The sequence below is a fragment of the Salvelinus alpinus genome, chromosome 30 (genome assembly GCF_045679555.1).
Source record: "Salvelinus alpinus chromosome 30, SLU_Salpinus.1, whole genome shotgun sequence".
Classification (NCBI taxonomy): Eukaryota; Metazoa; Chordata; class Actinopteri; order Salmoniformes; family Salmonidae; genus Salvelinus; species Salvelinus alpinus.
Window position 1 is genome coordinate 42,000,018 of NC_092115.1, and position 14,102 is coordinate 42,014,119.

The window sequence follows — 14,102 nt, forward strand, 5'->3', positions numbered from 1 at the left end:
GGAGGCTTGTTTTGTGTTGGGATTTTGTGGGTGATTGTTTCCTGTCTCTGTGTTTGTGTTCTGCACCAGAGAGGTCTGTCTCGGTTTTCACATTTGTTATTTTGTTGTTTGTATAGTGTTCCCGTTTATTGTCAGATTAAACATGTTGAACACTAACCGCGCTGCATTTTGGTCCTCTCCGTCAACTATGGAAGAAAACCGTTACAGAATCACCCACCAAACCCGGACCAAGCAGCGTGGAAACGGGCAGCAGCAACAGCAGCAGTGGTACAAGGAGGAATGGACATGGGAGGAGATTCTAGACGGAGAAGGACCCTGGGCAGAGCCAGAGGAGTGTCGCCGCCGCAAAGCGGAGCTGGAGGCATCAAAAGCGGAGAGGCGGCATTATGAGGCGCTTGCAAGGCAGAGCGGCTGGAAACACGAGAGGCTCGCCCAAAAATGTCTTGGGGGGGGGGCTAAAGGGTAGTGTGGCGAGGGCAGGTAGGAAACCTGCGCCCACTTCCCATGCTTACCATGTTGAGCGGGAGTACGCGCAGACACCGTGTTATGCGGAAGAGCGCACGGTGTCTCCTGTAAGTGTGCATAGCCCGGTGCGGGTTATTCCACCTCCCCGCACTGGGCGGGCTAGAATGAGCATTGAGCCAAGTGCCATGAAGCCGGCTCAACATATCTGGCCTCCAGTACGCCTCCTCGGGCCGGTGTACATGGCACCAGCCTTACGAATGGTGTCCCCGGTTCGCCTACACAGCCCAGTGCGGGTTATTCCACCTCCCCGCACTGGACGGGCTACGGGGAGCATTCAACCAGGTAAGGTTGGGCAGGCTCAGTGCTCAAGGGAGCCAGTACGCCTGCACGGTCCGGTATATCCGGCGCCACCTTCCCGCCCCAGCCCAGTACCTCCAGTTCCAGCACCCCACACTCGCCTTATGGTGCGTGGCCCCAGCCCAGTACCATCAGTTCCGGCACCACGCATCAAGCCTCCTGTGCGTCTCCAGAGCCCTGTACGCACTGTTCATTCTCCCCGCACTCGCCCTGAGGTGCGTGCCCTCAGTCCGGTTCCACCAGTTCCGGCACCACGCACCAGGCCTATAGTGCGCTTTGAGAAACCAGTGTGCCCTGTTCCTGCTCCCCGCACTAGCCTTAAGGTGCGTGTTTCCAGTCCGGTACCACCAGTTCCGGCACCACGCACCAGGCCTACTGTGCGCCTCAGCAGGTCAGAGTCGGCCGTCTGCCCAACGCCGCCTGCACTGCTCGTCTGCCCAGCACCGTCTGTACTGCCTGCCTGCCTAATGCCACCTGCACTGCTCGTCTGCCCAGCGCCGTCTGAGCCATCTGTCTGCCCAGCGCCGTCTGAGCCATCTGTCTGCCCAGCGCCGTCTGAGCCATCTGTCTGCCCAGCGCCGTCTGAGCCATCTGTCTGCCCAGCGCCGTCTGAGCCATCTGTCTGCCCAGCGCCGTCTGAGCCATCCGTCTGCCCAGCGCCATCTGAGCCATCCGTCTGCCCAGTGCCATCTGAGCCATCCGTCTGCCCAGTGCCATCTGAGCCATCCGTCTGCCCAGTGCCATCTGAGCCATCCGTCTGCCAAGAGCCTTCAGAGCCGCCCGTCTGTCCCGAGCCATTAGAGCCGTCCAGATGATGAGGAAAGGGTATCAGGGTGTGCATCAGGGCAGGTAAGTTAGGGACAGGTATGTTGGCCTCATGATCTGGCTGCAAGTATTCTGGTGACTGAGGTGGTGTGTTGCCTGATATGTAGGTCTCCATTGCAACTGTTCTCTTTAAAGTCTGTCTTCTATTCCGTTGGCTACACTTCCATTCCCTTCTCTTGTTTCTTTGTTCTCGCTTTGTAAGCTCGGAGATAGATTTCACTTCTCCCTTCTCTTTTTTCTTCCAGTATCTCGCCCTGATTTTCCTGTTTTTTCAGACTTTAGAAGCAGGAAATTACGCTTATACAGTTTTTGGAGAAAAATGACAGACTGCTTAGCATGCTTTGGCTAGTATTACAGCTGGCATATAGTTTACACTAAATACATCAAATATATACACTGTTTGGAAATGACTAACAATAAAAATATTCACTACACAAGCAATATTTACCTCGAAATGTCTTCAATTTATGGACATCACAACTGCAGCCTCATCCGCTGCAGCCACGTGCTTCAGTGTCACAATATGTTTCCATGGTAACCAAGGCGCAGCGTGATTTGAATAAATCTTTTAATAAAGAAATATACTGAACAAACAAAAATACAAAGCAACAAAACGAACGTGACGGCCATAAACAATGAGTGCAGACATGAAGCATCACAAAGACAATAACCCACAAACCAAACTGGAAAATGGCAACCTAAATACCAAATACCGATAAACAACTGCCTCTGATTGGGAACCAATCTAGGCTACCATAGACCTACATATGTCTAGACTAGACACACACACCTAGACATACAAAAAACCCTAGACAAGACAAAAACACACATACCACCCTCGTCACACCCTGACCTAACCAAAATAATAAAGAAAACAAAGGATACTAAGGTCAGGGCGTGACAGTACCACCCCCCTCAAAGGTGCGGACTCCGGCCGCAACAACCTGACTCTAAGTCAAAATGTGCACAAGCACTTACAACAAACAATTTCACACACAGACATGGGGGGAGCAGAGGGTGAAATACACAACAAGTAATGAGGCAAATGTAAACCAGGTGTGTGGGAAAACTAGACAAAACAAATGGAAAATGAAAGGTGGATCGGCGATGGCTAAAAGACCGGTGACGTCGATTGCCGAACGCCGCCCGAACAAGGAGAGGAACGGAAGTCGTGACACATAGCCTCCATCTCTGTTTGAGCTGTGTGTTTGAGTAGGCTGAACTAGCTAGCTGCATTTACTAGCTAAGAAAGTGAAAGTGAAAAAAATTGGAAATATAGCCATCTCTCTCTTGCTTCTCCTTAAGTTTTGAAGAAATTAATTTGTTCAAAACTGTTCAACTATTGTCTTTCTCTCACCGCATTTTACGAACTGTAGTGCTAGCTAGCTGTAGCTTATGCTTTCAGTACTATATTCATTCTCTGATCCTTTGATTGGGTGGACAACATGTCAGTTCATGCTGCAAGAGCTCTGATAGGTTGGAGGATGTCCTCCGGAAGTTGTCATAATTACTGTGTAAGTCTATGGAAGTGGGTGAGAGCCATGAGCCTCCTAGGTTTTGTATTGAAGTCAATGTACCCAGAGGTGGACGGAAGCTTGCTGTCCTCCAGTTACAACATGGTGCTACCCCAAAGAGAGCTGTTGAGCCTGCCATAGACCTTCATTGCATAACAGTGTGTTATAATCAAGTATTTATTGACATGAATATATTTAGTATAATTTTATCTAAAAATTATAACTTTATTGATGTTCCACAATTTTTTTTTAATGGTCCTCCCCTTCCTCTGAGGATCCTCCACTGCCATCAACCCTCCCTGGTAGTAGGCCTCCCTGGCCTTCTCTCCCCCTCTCACCCCACTCCTCTCCCCCTGGTTGTAGGCCTCCCTAGCCTTCTCTCCCCCTCCTCTCCCCCTGGTTGTAGGCCTCCCTAGCCTTCTCTCCCCCTCCTCTCCCCCTGGTTGTAGACCTCCCTAGCCTTCTCTCTCCCTCCTCTCTCCCTGGTTGTAGGCCTCCCTAGCCTTCTCTCCCCCTTCTCTCCCCTTGGTTGTAGGCCTCCCTAGCCTTCTCTCCACCTGGTTGTAGGCCTCTCTGGCCTCTCCCCCTCCTCTCCCCCTGGTTGTAGGCCTCTCTGGCTTTCTCATTGTGCTCAGACTGCTCCTCCTAGTGTTTCAGAGCCTCGGCATATGCTTTGATGTTCCCCAACACCCACTCCGGCTTCACTTCATAAACAGCTGCATAGGGACAAACACACACACTTTACTTATCATCCTAGACATTACATTAGAACACTCTTATCCTCAATAACAACATTTCATTATGAATAAAAGCATGCAAAGAAATAACAACAAACAAATGTAGGCAGTGTAAAGACAACCATTTTTAAAAAGTAATTAATGTCATGTTTCAAAGTAGCAAGTGCTAACATCCTCAGGCATAGCCTCAGTCCTTGACAGTTTCTGCTGACTACAGCAGTGAATCTCGTTTTTTCTTGCCAAACAAGGGCATTGATTGATTTCCTGGTAACAGACAGCACTATGGTGGTTTCCCATCTAGTTGTGAATCTAGCAAGCCTGGGCATGGATGTATGGAGAAGACTGCTACTGTATAACGCCCCATTAACTTTAAATAATACTTCCTCCCAAAACAAGAGTCTATCTGAGGTCAGGTCCATCTCCATCTCGCCCTTACCAATTCCTGCGGTTCTGCCTGACTAAGAGGCAACCCCTACACACCTAACACAGCCACCAGCTTCCAGATTGAAATGGACCTTTTATAGTAAATGACTGAGGAAACTGTGTACGCGGATATAGGCCTATTGTATATTATGTATATCTCCCAGGGGGCCATTCTGACAAGCCAAAATATCCCCTTGGGGCTCTCAATCTCTTCTTTAACCCCCCCACTGATGTTGTGCAAACTAAGATGGATGACTATAGGACTCGCTCTGATTAACCTTGCTGCGTCAATAGTGGGGAATCTTGGCTAAGGCTAACAGTTAAAGGTTATAGCTACATACAGTGGAGTAGCAGGATATTGCCCCCCCACTCCCCCACCCCACCCCCACCACTCAACTCAAATCCCTGTCATCTCTCACACATGTGAATATGCACACACCGTCTTATATATCCTCCTTCACACACCCACCCACATCCACCCACACTCACCCTGGAAGTAGGAGCACTGCTACAGCCTTGGCCAGTAGCCGACGGGCTCAGACTCCAGCTTCACACACCCAACCATATCTCCTCACTGTTAGGGTTAGCCTGGACACAAAGGGAGAAAGGTATTTTTCTTGTACCAAATCTTGGTTTGCACTTTGCTGTGTACCCTATTGTCAAGACAGAAAGATAACATTGGAATAAGCATGTTTACTCAAGCTAGCGAGCTCATTGTTCCTCTCTCACCTGGAAGGCCAGAGACAGAATGCTGCAAGCAGCAGGCATGTTCTCAGCCAGCCACTTGGACTTGGCCCCCATCAGCCACAGGACGTCAGCTTTGGGACAGTGAGCCACCACCCTCTGCAGCAGCGCCTCCAGAGACTCCCTGGGATGGGGGGGTAACAAGGAGGGAGGAGAAGTAAGAGGGTGAGGTATGGAGAGATAGAAAGGAGGTGGATGACAGGGAGAAGCGGGAGTTAGAGGGAGATGTGGGGAAAGATAGAGGGAGGAGTGCGGAAAGGGGGAAGAGTGAGAGATTTAATAAGTAATTGAGAGAGTATGAGAGGAAAGAGAGGCTTTGAAAAAGTGATTGATCACAACTAACCAAATGGGATGATTAAGAGGGTGCATATAATCGCTATTATACATTAAGACAAGGCGGACTCCTAGATAAGCGAGCAATCAAATTAATTGGCTTGTATTGAGTCACCTGCCAATGAAAAATTGCCACAGTGAAGATATCCACTCTGAAATATTCTAGTTTACAATGCATGTAGTAATCAATAGGCAAAGTCATTTGATTCAACTTAGTCTGCTTTCAACACACACACACACACACCTGGTGCCGTGGTTCTTTTCGAAGTAAGATGACCAGAGCCACACACTCATTTTTTCTGAGGAACATCTGCAGAGCGTGGGCATAGATGGCACGGGCACACTCCAGTACCCATGGGACACACACTGAAACACAACAACAGTCACGTTACACACTCCACTACTACACACACCAACACCCCGTGGGAGACACTGAAATAAAAAATGAATTACAGATAATGTATCAAACTGTGGATATACCATATGTTCCTAATGTCATCTGAGTATTGGGCATTTGGTATATTTGGGCCTGGGGAAGTGAGAGGTTACAGGTCATCATTCTTACGCTCTCTGCGTCCTCCATCCAGGTGTGTTTACAGCTCTCCTCCTCGATGCCGATACCAATTATCGCCCGGATCACCGCCTGGCACATTGCAATGCTGCCTGCCTTGTCACACTCCTCCACATACTGGAGACGAGGAGGGAGGGGGCAGAAAGAGGGAGAGAGTGTTAAAGGAGGTACAGAGTGGGGTGAGGAGGGTAGTGGAAAATGAAAAGACATGAGGGAGGGGTGGGAGAAACATTTTAAACGGATGGGGGCATTGAAAGGAAGGTCAGGAAGGAGGGGGAGTTGAAAGGAACATAGAGAGAAGGAGCAGAAGGACGATTTATTTCCCTCTTCTCTCAGTCCTCCTTTCCTTCTATCGATAGTCCAAGCTCAAAAGCAGACAATGAGCTCTCAGTCTCACCGCAGAACTAGACGTTTTTCCACCTTTCTCCAGACGTCTAATTTCGAAGTTGCTCCAAACGTCATATTTCGAAGTTACAAAAAACAAGTGCCTATTACTGGGATTGAAAACACAAACCCTCGGAGCCGGAGCTCATGGCTTACGCCCATCAGCCACCCCCGAGCAAAACCCCAAGAATACATTACTTGATGGTAACAGTGCTCACTGTTGAGCCTAGTGAAGGAGAGAGAGAACTTGTGACCTGTGCCTCGGACAGTCAGGCAGGCCAGTGGAATGAATGGTGGAGCACTTGAGTGAAGAGGCCTATAAAACTACAGAATGAATAAAATGGAAACATCATGTCACCATCCTCTTACAAAACACAAGCAATAAATAATCTTACATTTATGGGCGGGTAGACGTTTAAATAAGCTGTGCTGTGGGGAAATTATGTCATGATCTTTTCTCTTTTGAGATGGATCAAGCCAGTGTTTGATCTTGCTCTCCAGTGCCAACTCCCTGTGCTTCATATTTCCCCCTGTGCACTCCAATAAACTGTAACTCCCATCCCTGTGCCAGAGAACAGTAGATGGCCACTGTACGTCCACTTTACTTCCGAGCCATGAAAAGCCAGAGGGAAAAGAATAATAAATAATAAAAAAAGGAAAGGAATTAGAGAGATAATTGCGGTCAAAGGCCTAGTTGCGAAACAGGGTGATCTGCACTGAAGTGCACAGAGATCAGTAAGACATCAGTCATTGACCTGCACGCACACACTGTGCAGTGTTGAAGTGCAGTCCGTTGCTGCTTTTCATGTGCTGCAGGGATAAAATAAGATAGAGGAAACAGTTGTGCCATATTACTCTGGCATGCCAGCACCTCTGAAGAGAGGGAGTGGCCGTAGTATCCTTTTACAGAGTGGAGTCAAGGGCAACACGGAACACAACACAGAACACATTTGGGTAAAAGGTGAAGAGAATTAGACTGAATTAGAGGTTTTGAAAATGCCGGGTTGCAGCAGAAAGCTTTTGGATTATGGCTGCTCAAGACTGTTTGGTTTATTCAGTGGGTCACAGGAAAATACCAAGAGCTGGAAGTGGGTCACACAGAACTCTGGAGCACACCTGTGTTTCCTGCTCTAGATTCTCACCACTATACACACACTCCCGCCCTCTCGTACCTGTATCCACTGTTCTCTGTTGATCTCGACCCTGTTGGCCCTGAGTGATGTGATGGCTCTGTCGATGATCTTCTCCGCCATTTGAGTGTTCCATTTGGCCTCCTCCAACTTGGCGGCAGTGATCCATATGTGACAGTCCATTGGGATGTTTATCCCGGGCCTTGTTCACGACACGTCTAGCGTTCTCATGCATTCCAACCGCGCCAGCCACAGCTCCACAGCAGTCTTCCACAGATGCGCAGACTTAGATACATTCTCCAGAGCTGTTACACACACACGTACCGTGTACCGTGTGTATCCCGTGCCAAACAGGCAGGCCAGTGGCATGCAAGAGCCACTTGAGTGAAGAGGCCTATAAAATAAAACTACAGAGTGATCTATATGGATACACCATGTCCCCGGTCTTCTTACAAAACACGACCAGGGCTCATCTACCATTTAAAGACGGATCTCTTCAATAATATCTGATTAATGAGTGGGTAGACCTTTAAATAAACTGTGCCGGGGGACATTATGATATGACCTTCTCTCTTTTAAGCTGGATCAAGTCAGTGTTCATTTCAGCTCTGCAGTGCCTACTTCCTGTACTTCCCTTGACACACATCACTGCAAAAACACTTTATTTCGTAATGTAATCATGGCAATTGCCGTGATAATATCAACACATTGCCTAATAGTCTGGAGAGGCACACTGTGACGGAGAAATACAGAAGTCTTTTTTCTTTCTTTGGTGAAACACAGTCAGACAGACAGAGGGCAGCCCAGACATGTAGGCTGCTAACACTTTCATAGTATGCACAACATCCGTCTCTGTCACAGAGGAATGCTGCTGGGAACGGCACTGATGGTGTGTGTAATGGATCAGGGCTTGCATGGCACTGACACCATGACGGGGTGTAAATAGGGGGTGCGTCGTACACTACAAGTGTCATTTGGGATAAGAAACGAATTGAACTGGAGCGATGGTTTGTTGAACTATTCATTTCCCTCTTCTCTCAGTCTTCCTTTCCTTCTATCGATAGTCCAAGCTCGACAGCGGACAATAAGCTCTCAGTCTCACTGCAGAATTAGACGCTTTTCCACCTTTCTCCAAACGTCATATTTCGAAGTTACAAAATCAAGTGCCTATTACTGGGATTGAACGCACAAACCCTCGGAGCCGGAGCTCATGGCTTACGCCCATCAGCCATCCCCATCCACAACGCCCAAGCAAAACCCCAAAATACAGTACTTGATGGTAATAGTGCTCACTGTTGACCCTAGTGGCGACGTCCTGTATTTAGGCACACATCCCTCATGAGCTCCAGAAGTTAACGGTCGTAAAGGTAGTCATTCAGAATGGGTTAAGTTCAGGGTTAAGAGATTCTCTGGTACTTTTGTATACTTTTTAGCCAGTAGTTCTGAAAGTAGTGCTCACGAGTCAAAAGTGGTCCCTGAAAATGGCATATTTTGTGCATATATGTGCATTACGTCACATTGTTCTCTTGCTCTGCTGTGTGTTCATCTAGCTAGCGATCACTCAAATGGCGAGGGGCTGAAGCTCATTGGCTGAAACTCTTAGTTGCACATGGAGAAAAATGTAGGGAAAATAGCAGCACGCAGCTTCCAGAAAACAGTCACTTTCAAACTAGGGATTTTGTGGCTAATTGAGGTAAGACAGAAATTCTGCTCATATATTATGCATGTGTGAACTACACGTTGACACATCCCGCCCAAAGCTGGAGGTTTGAAAAAGACTTACTAGCTGCCGAAGTTCCAGGCGACTTAAATCCTGTCTTTAATGATTAAGGTTTTGCGATAGGCTTAAAACAGAAAAACAGCATCATGGTTTAAGTTTATCTATTTATTAAGACTCGCCTTGATAACTCATGGATGCTGCAGTGGTCTAAGAAGCAGGCCCTCCACAGACCATTGGTTCAATCTGGGCACTCATTTTGAGATGTTTTTTATTGTTGTCTCTAGTGGACGGTTTTCAAATTTGACTTGAATCTGGAGTGCTCTCTCTGGACAGGTGTGAGAAACTGGTTTGCATCATTGTAGCTTTGACAGGGCACAAAGCACTTCCCGAGGACATGTTTCTTGGCCCTGACATCGGTCTCCAGCACAGCAGCTCTGATGTATGTAGATGCGTACAGACGTGGGGAGGTGACACAACGCCTAGGCCACCACGGCCTTGGCTGTGTCCCCTAGCTCCAGCCTGGCAGACTCCAGCCACAAATCCTCACTCCGGGGACGAAACACACACATTAATCTCACACACACAGCCTGGACCACCACTGCCTTGGTTGAGTCAAGTCAGGTTTCTTTGTCATATGCACATGATACACATGGTGTACATTACAATTAAATGCTTACTTGGAGGTTCACGCTTGACAATGCTGCTGAGTCACCTGGCTGTAGCCTAGCAGTCACATCAATTAATGTCAACGCCAACGAGGTAAAGCAGTTTGAGGTATAGTATATCATAAGTCTGTAGTAATGTGCAGATTCCAGACAGCCAGAGAGGCCTAGACCGATAATCTAATGCAGGGCAGTCCGGCCATCCCACCCCTAATGTCTGTAGATCTAACCAGACCAGCACTGACACTGACTGGTGGAGAAAACTGAAGGCCTCATTTAATCTCATACACCAAAATATACAGATACACACCATGGGAAGACAGAAGTGTATTTCAAAAAGCTACTATACATTGTGTGCGCGCACATGTTACCTTGGGACACATATCGGCGCCCTTCATGATGAGGTTCCTGGTTCGTCTGTAGTTTACCAGTCACCTCCTCTAGCGTGGCCAAGGTGATCCAGATGGGGGTGGGGGGGGGGGGGGTTCTGTTACGAGAATGATGTTCTCAATGCTCATAAACCCAATTCAATGAACTACTCAGCCTGAAACCCAGGATTTGTAAGAAACTGGTGTAAATGAATCAGACGGAGGCCCCAGCTACGATAGTCAAAATGTTTATTTACGAGAGGGCTGGTTAGTTGTACAAAACCGTTCATTTTATACTGGCTCCTCACGCACATACTCTTGCACACAAACAGAATTCATACGCACATACATTTACAAACAAACAGTAGGTGTCCTACGCACACATTGTCCTGCTACCCAGCCGACAAAGATTAGGGGAGTCCGTGAGAATCACTCCCCGTCCTCCCTCAAGATAGGGAGACCCTGGGAAGTACTCAGTGGCCCCCCCAGCCAAGGTCGGCACCGAATCTTGCTCAGACAGTCTGTTTTTAAGATACTATAATAGACATTGTTCCAGTTATATTGTTTTACCCTAATTCTGACTATAACTACACACCTCATTAATTATAATTTTACTGACTAAACCTAAACAAACCCATCAGATAATAAATGTATGATTCTAATCAATTTCATACAGTTATAAGGTTTCAGAGTGGGAATAATTTCATCATTATCTTTCAACATTTAAATGACTTTAACAGCTTCTTCATGTCAATACACAGACACACACAAACACACACAAAAAGACAGTCAACAATACAGCCAGAGATACAGATACGCAACAAATGTGTGTCCAAATGTGTGTGTGTGTGCTTATTCTCCGGGGCTACTCACCTGATGTCTCCTCCGTGTGTGGGGATCATAGAGTTGAGGTCAGTGAGGTAACCTTTAGGATCCACCACCGTCTGTCCACTCACTGAGTCAGACACCTGAGAGGGGAGAGATGGAGGAGAGACGATCAGAACAAATACACATACCAGGAAAAGTGGTACTGGCATAACATGCTTACTGGAAACTTTTGATACCATCTGATATCATTTGATAGCAGCTGACCAGTTCCTACCATAGCATATAGGTTGGTGCATAACAGTCAAACTAGACACAAGCTTTTAAGTCAGTAGGTCTAAGTGGTGTGTTACCTGGCTGAATCTCATGTCCATCAGCGTGTTTCTGGCCAATCTTCCTCATGTCCAGCTCTCCTGTCCCAGGGGTCATCAGGCTAGGGGTATGGGCTTTCCAGACCACCTGGGAGATTCAACTGGAAACAGGGAAGAAGCTGAACAAATAAGTTGATAGATAAAAAACTATAGGCATGACTTTTTGGTATGGGGTAGGATATGGAGAATGTTTCAGTGGTAGAAGCTGACTCCTACTGGCACATAATGAAACTGTGTGAGAGAGACAGAGTATTTGTGTTTTTACAATACAGTCTATCAAGGTATTTTGATACCGTGTAAATAAATGCAAAGTTCTACAAATTGGACCACTTCACTGTCAGTTTTGTCATAGTTTAGACACATTTAATTTGCAACATGAAATACATGACACAAAATCAACTACCTCCATCAAAACATGAAATACATGACACAAATCAACATCCTCCATCAAAACATTAAATACATGACACAAATCAACTACCTCCATCAAAACATGACATACATGACACAAAACAACATCCTCCATCAAAACATTAAATACATGACACAAAATCAGCTACCTTCATCAAAACATAAAACACATGACACAAATCAACTATCTCCATCAAAACATGAAATACATGACACAAATCAACATCCTCCATCAAAACATGAAATACATGACACAAATCAACATCCTCCATCAAAACATGAAATACATGACACAAATCAACTACCTCCATCAAAACATGAAATACATGACACAAATCAACATCCTCCATCAAAACATGAAATACATGACACAAATCAACATCCTCCATCAAAACATTAAATACATGACACAATTCAACTACCTCCATCAAAACATTAAATACATGACAAATATCAACTACCTCCATCAAAACATGAAATACATGACACAAATCAACATCCTCCATCAAAACATGAAATACATGACACAAATCAACATCCTCCATCAAAACATTAAATACATGACACAATTCAACTACCTCCATCAAAACATTAAATACATGACAAATATCAACTACCTCCATCAAAACATGAAACACATGACACAAATCAACTACCTCCATCAAAACATGAAAAACATGACAAATATCAACTACCTCCATCAAAACATGAAACACATGACACAAATCAACTACCTCCATCAAAACATGAAAAACATGACACAAATCAACATCCTCCATCAAAACATTAAATACATGACACAAATCAACTACCTCCATCAAAACATACAACTTGTTATCTAATGAAAAGCTATTTCAATCAATCGTTGCACAATGGACCAATAAATACTAACTACAACTATCATATACCCCTAGCAATGTCTGTGCCATTTGTTGATACTGTAATTATAAATTAGTATGCACCATAAAAGGCAAGTAAACATTGTATCACAGCATGGGCTTTATTCTTTTTTCCTAATATGATTTTACAAAAGATGACCAATGCAGAAATAATGTCACTCAAGAGCATGAATATCCAGAAACAAAAGGCTTATTTGATCTTTTTCCATTTGAACTGAGAGCTGAGCTATTGTTCTCTATGGGCCTCTCTACCTCTCCTTTGTCCTTGCCCTCTGCCTTTTACTTGGTCCATTCTTGCAAACAGCAACAGAGGTGACCTCTTTATCCATGAATAAGGACTGATTAATGATTGAACAGGCACATGTGCAGAAGAGGTTCACATTCATGAGTGTAATTTGTATCAGCTGTGACCAAATGTTTTAATTTTGTTTGTCATGATTTACTCAACTGAGTTTTGCGTCTTTTGTAGAGAGTTGTATTTACTGTTTTGCTAAAATGTGTGTATGAAAGCAATGAGATGTGCCTTACAGTTTTGCAAAATATAATACTGTTGAGCTCATTAGGTTATGATGGAGATCAAGTGGACCCCAGTTTCATTAAAAGTGTCTTAGCAATCACTTAGAATGAATATGTTGCCATTCTAGGTTCAGTCACTACTCATAAAACATATTAAGAACTTTTAATATTCAGAACATTTAAACACCGTAAAAAAACACCATACTGCCAAAAATGTGAAAAATATTGTCATATATTTTGACCATCTTGCCCAGCCCCAATGTGTTTGTGTGTGTGCCTGTGTGTGTACTAACCCCCTGCAGTGGGTCCACGTGGTGTGGTACCACGTCTCCTGTGGTCAGGTGTTTGGAGAAGAAGCTGTCTGGTATAGAGGTGAGTTTCTCATCGCGAGGGTTCCTCTGACGCTTGTTCCTGGCATCGTCAACCTCTGGGATACTCAGCAACTCCTCCTCTGACATTCCTGACAGCTTCCTCTACAGAGATAGATAGATAGAGAGAGAGAGAGAGAGAGAGAGAGAGAGAGAGAGAGAGAGAGAGAGAGAGAGAGAGAGAGAGAGAGAGAGAGAGAGAGAGAGAGAGAGAGAGAGAGAGAGAGAGAGAGAGAGAGAGAGAGAGAGAGAGAGAGAGAGAGAGAGAGAGAGAGAGAGAGAGAGAGAGAGAGAGAGAGAGAGAGAGAGAGAGAGAGAGAGAGAGAGAGAGAGAGAGAGAGAGAGAGAGAGAGAGAGAGAGAGAGAGAGAGAGAGAGAGAGAGAGAGAGAGAGAGAGAGAGAGAGAGAGAGAGAGAGAGAGAGAGAGAGAGAGAGAGAGAGAGAGAGAGAGAGAGAGAGAGAGAGAGAGAGAGAGAGAG

The 14,102-nt window shown here is 45.8% G+C and overlaps 1 pseudogene; it reads right to left on the reverse strand.

Annotated features, from left to right (window-relative positions):
• The window catches only part of LOC139560036 (pre-mRNA-processing factor 6-like), a 47,288-nt pseudogene that overhangs the window by 11,249 nt on the left and 21,937 nt on the right, over positions 1 to 14,102 (reverse strand).